Genomic DNA, 5921 nt, shown 5'->3' on the forward strand with positions numbered 1-5921 from the left:
CTCTCTCTCTCTCTCTCTCTCTCTCTCTCTCTCTCTCTCTCTCTCTTTCTCTCTTCCTTCCTCCCTCCCTCCCTCTCTCTCTTGCATACACATATGTATACATGCACACACACACACACACACACACACACACACACAAGAATAAAAGAAAAACTACCTCAGGGATCTTGCTTTAAGAAAGTAATCAGTATTAAATACAAATACCAGTGTCAGATTTGAGATACTTCCCCTTATACCATTGGCAAGGAAGGCACCAGAGCTCCCCCAGAACAGGACAGGTTACCACCATTGCAGCTCATTGCTCTACCAGAACCAGCTGTAAAAGCCCCATTGCTGAACACACTCTAACTTTGGTTGTAGGCTATAGAGAGATCAAGCTAGAACTGAGCTAGAAATTTCCTCCTTGGTAGCTAGCTTTCACAGTGTTGGAAGGCTGCTGGAAGAGACTAGTCATCTTACCTAAAGTGATCCATGAGCTACAATGAGACCTGTCAGGGAAGACTTGCTCGCTTTGTAATAATAGTATGACTATTTCATAGGTAACCAGATACTTTCAGATTCAGTTTAAGGCCAGGTCCACATGAGGAAACTCATGCCTAGAACTGAAAACTCAGTCAAGAAGTTATAACAGGAAGGTCATAGGCCTTAGGAAGGAACTTACTACTGTTGCTTTGTTAAATCAAGATGTCAAAATACCTTCTAAATGCTGGTGTTTATATCCATTGATCAGTGCTGCTATTGAAATTGCTCAGATAAAATGCCTTGTGCAGTGGACTGTGGTTAAAGCAGAGAGTAATAACTAGTCAAAGTGTTGAGAATAATGGAGTACAGAATGCTCAGTCCTAAATAAAATATCTATGCAAACCCTCTCCAAGACTTGTGGAGTATTGGAGTGGGCAGAAAAAATATAGCAAAGGAAAGGGAGCAGTGATGAGAGACAGTGCCTTCTAGACATGGCAAGGCTGTTGCACTCATGAGCTCACTACAGCTATAGCTACCTAAATAAGACCTGCACAAAATTGGGCCCATCGACACTACAATATGTATGAAGAAGGCAATCATAAGACCCCACTCACCACTGTGAACCATGGACAATTAATGGCTGCTGGAGGGGTAGCTATCATTTAGTTGTGTCGCCACTAAAAAGTTGTTTTTGCTTTGGTATATAACCCCTACCCATGCTCTTGAAAGCACCCTATTTAAACAAATGACAAAAAATGACATCAAAGTAGGAGGGAGATTTGTTAGAAAAAAAGGCTTTAGTTGGAGAGGGGAAAGGATGAGAGAGGATAATGGGGGCGCAGGTAAAAATGGCCAATATATATAGGTGTGTGTGTGTAAAACTGTCAATTGTTTTACAAAAGAAACTGGCCAAATCAGAAGGAAATGGTACAGCAGCAAGGAAACGTAAAAACATACAGGATTATCTTTAAAAGTATCTACAGTAAAAACAGAGCTTTAAGCAAAGCACATTATTGGTGTTATATTTAAATACTACACTCTTGATTTAAAAACTATCAACACACCCTTCCTCTTGGTCCTTGCTGGGCAGACTCTTGGCTCATCTGTTCCACTGAAGACACTGTATCCTGATCCATCCTAGAGAACTGGCTGCACTCAGAGCAGTTGGTAAGAACCTCCTCACCCCCAAGTCCCAGAGCTACTTCTGGGTACCCGGTGGACTCAGGACCCATCAACCACTAAAACCCCCACCCTCTCAAATACCACTCTCCTTCCTTCCTTTCTGCCCCTTTTGCTGGGTCCTATCTATCTGCTGGTACAGACTCTTACTGGTCTGCTCCAGTGAAGACACAATATCCTGACCTATCCAAGAAGATCCATTGCACTCAGAGCAGTAGAGAACCCACTGCACAAAGAGCAGTTGAGGATTCACTGCACTCAGAGTAGTTCAGGATCAGCTGAACTCAGAGCATTTTGACAACAGCTTGACTACTCCACTGAAAACCCAACAGTCTGAATGTCTCCCAGGAAATCTACTGCAGCCAGGGAACCAGATCAGCAGCTTCTCTGCCTCTGTAAAGAGCCCCCTGTCAGAAGACCCTACAGGTGGTCTGCTAGAGCCAAGGCTGCAGGCCTACCAGGAGACCTGAAGAACCCCAGGGACAAAAGAGGCAGACTCCAGACAGCCACCCAGACCAACAAACACCAGGGATATCCAGATGGTGAAAGGCAAGCACAAGACAATAAAACAACAGAAGCCAATTTACATGGGCATCATCAGAACCCAGTTCTCCCACCACAGCAAGCACTGAATACAACAACACACCTGAAAACCAGGAAGCTGGCCTAAAATCCTATCTCATGAAGATCATAGAGTTCTTTAAGGAGGATATCAATAACTCACTGAAAGAAATACAGGAAAACACAGGTAAATGGATGAAGGAATTGAATAAAGTGATCCAAGACCTAACACAAATACCAGCCCAGGCTACTATACCCAGAAAAACTTTCTAGCAACATAGATGGAGAAACAAAAATATTCCAGGAAAAAAATCAAATTCAAACAGTATCTACCAACCCAGCCCTACAGAGGACCCTAGAAGGAAAACTCCAACACAAGGAAGGAACCTGCACCAAAGAAAGGACAAGATCTTAAACATCTCACAACAAATCAAAAGAGAGAACCACAAACACATAAAGCCACCCACAAAAAAACAAACATATAAGGAACCAACAGTCATCTCTCTATAATATCTCTCAGTATTAATGGATTCAACTCACCTATAAAAAGACATAAGCTAACACACTGGATATGCAAACAAGATCCAGCATTTTGCTGAATACAAGAAACACACCTCAATAATAAAGGCAGATACTATCTCGGAGTAAAAGGATGGAAAAAAGGTCTTCCAAGCAAATGGTCCCAGGAAACAAGTGGGAGCTGCCATCCTAATATCCAATAAAATAGACTTTCAACCAAAAGTTATCAAGTGAGGAAGGAGGACACTTCATATTCATCAAGGGGAAAATCTACCAAGAGAAAGTCTCAATTCTGACCATCTGTGTCCCAAACACAAGAGCAACCACATTCATAAAAGAAACTTTACTCAAACAGACATTGAACCACAAACAATAATAGTGGGAGACTGCAACACCCTACTCTCACCAATAGACAGATCATTGAAACAGAAACTAAACAGAGATACAATGAAACTAAGAGAGGTTATGAACAAATGGATTTAACAGATATCTACAGAAAATTTCACCCTAAAACAAAAGAATATGTCTATGTCTCATCAGCACCTCAGGATACCTTCTCCAAAATCAACTATATAATTGGTCACAAAGCAACCCTCAACTGATACAGGAAGACTAAAGTAATATCATGCATGCCTATCAGATCACCATGTCCTAAGGCTGGTCTTCAAGAACAGCAAAAACTACAGAAAGTCCACATGTACATGGAAACTGAACAACTCTCAACTCAATGATAACTTGGTCAGGGAAGAAATAAAGAAAGAAATTAAAGACTTCCTGGAATTTAATGAAAATGTTAACACATCATACCCAAACCTATGGGACACAATGAAAGCAGTGCTAAGAGGAAAGTTCAGAGCACTAAGTGCCTGGGTAAAGAAACTAGATAGATCTTACACTAACAACTTAACAGGACACCTGAGAGCTCTAGAACAAAAAGAAGTGAACTCACTCAATAGGAGTAGAAGGCAGGAAATAGTCAAACTCAAGGCCAAAATCAACCAAATGGAAACAAAGAAAACAATACAAGGAATCAACAAAACCAGAAGCTGGTTCTTTGAGAGAATCAACAAGATAGATAAACCCCCTAGACAAACTAACTAAAGGCAGAGAGGCAGTATGCAAATTAACAAAATCAGAAATGAAAAGGGAGACATAACAGAAAAGAAAGGAAATTCAAAAAATCATCAGATCCTACTATAAAAGCCTATACTCAACAAAACTTGGAAATCTAGATGAAATGGATGGTTTTCTAGACTGATATCACATACCAAAGTTAAATCAAGAGCAGGTAAACTATTTAAACAGGGCCATATCACACAGGATATAGAAGAAGTCATATAAAACATCCCAATCAAAAAAGCCCAGGACTAGATAGATTTAGTGCAGAATTCTACCAGACCTTCAAAGAAGACCTGATAAAAATTTTCCTCAAACTATTCCATAAAACAGAAAGAGAAGGAACACTACCTANCTCATTCTATGAAGCCACAATAACTCTGATACATAAACCACACAAGGACCCAAACAAAAAAGAGAACTTTAGACCAATCTTGCTTATGAATATAGATGCAAAAACTCAATAAAATTATTACAAACCAAATCCAACAACACATCAAAACCATCATTCTCCAAGATCAAGTAGGCTTCATCTCAGAGATGCAAGGTTGGTTTAATATAAGAAAACCCATTAACATAATTCACTATATAAACAAACTCAAAGACAAAAATTTCATCATCTCCTTAGATTCAGAAAAAAGCATTTGCCAAAATACAACACCCTTTCATGTTAAAAGTATTGGAGAGATCAGAAATTCAAGGCCCATACCTAAACATAATAAAAGCAATTTACTGCATACCAACAGCCAATATCAAATTAAATGGAGACATACTTGAAGCAATCCCACTGAAATCAGGGACAAGACAAGGATGCCCACTCTTCCTGTATCTATTCTGTATAGTACTCGAAGGGCTAGCTAGAACAATAAGACAACAAAAAGAGATCAAGGGGATACAAATTGGCAAAGAAGAAACAAAGATATCACTATTTGCAGATGATATGATAGTATACATTAGCAACCCCAAAAATTCTACCAGAGAATTTCTCCAGCTGGTAAACAACTTCAGCAAAGTGGCTGGATATAAAATTAACTCAAATAAATCAGTATCCTTCATTTATACAAATGATAAGTGAGAAAGAAGTTAGGGGAACAACTTCCTTCACAATAGACACAAATAATATAAAATATCTTGAAGTAACTCTAACCAAACAAGTGAAAGACCTGTATGACAATAACTTCAAGTCTCTCAAGAAAGAAATTGAAGGAGACCTCAGAAAATGGAGAGATCTCCCATGCTCATGAATTGGCAAACATAGTAGAAATGTCCAACCTTCCAAAGGCAATCTATAGATTCAATGCAATCCCCATCAAAATTCCAACACAATTCTTCAAAGACACGGAAAGAACAATTCTCAAATTCATCTGGAAAGGCAAAAACTCAGAATAGCAAAAACAACTCTTAATAAAAGAACAGCTGTGGGAATCACCATCCCTGACCTCAAGCTTTACTACAGAGCAGTAGTTATTAAATATTGCATGGTATTGGTACAGAGACAGACACATAGATCAATGGAACAGAATTGATGACCCAGAAACAAAACCACACACTTACAGACACTTGATCTTTGACAAAGAAGCCAAAATATACAATGGAAAAAAGAAAGTATCTTCGATAAATGGTGCTGATCTAGCTGGCTGGCTGTATGTAGAAAAATGAAAATTGACCCATATTTGTTACCTTGCACAAAGATCAAGTCCAAGTAGATCAAGGACCTTGACATAAAACCAGATAGGCTGAATCTACTAGAAGAGAAAGTGGGAAAGAGCCTTGAAGTCATTGGCACAGGGGGGAAATTTCCTAAACAGAACTCCAATGGTTCATGCTCTAAGATCAAGAATGGGTCCTCATGAAACTGGAAAGCTTCTGTAAGGCAAAGGACATAGTTGATTAGAAAAATCGGCAACATGCAGATTGGGAAAAAATCTTCACTAACCCCACATTCGATAGAGGGCTAATATCCAAGATATATAAAGAACTCAAGAAGCTAATCACCAAAAACAAACAAACAAACAAACAAACAAACAACCCAATCAAAACACGGAGTATAGAAGTAAATGGAGATTTCACAACTGAGGATTCTC

Source organism: Mus pahari, chromosome 1, assembly GCF_900095145.1.
Source record: "Mus pahari chromosome 1, PAHARI_EIJ_v1.1, whole genome shotgun sequence".
Lineage (NCBI taxonomy): Eukaryota > Metazoa > Chordata > Mammalia > Rodentia > Muridae > Mus > Mus pahari.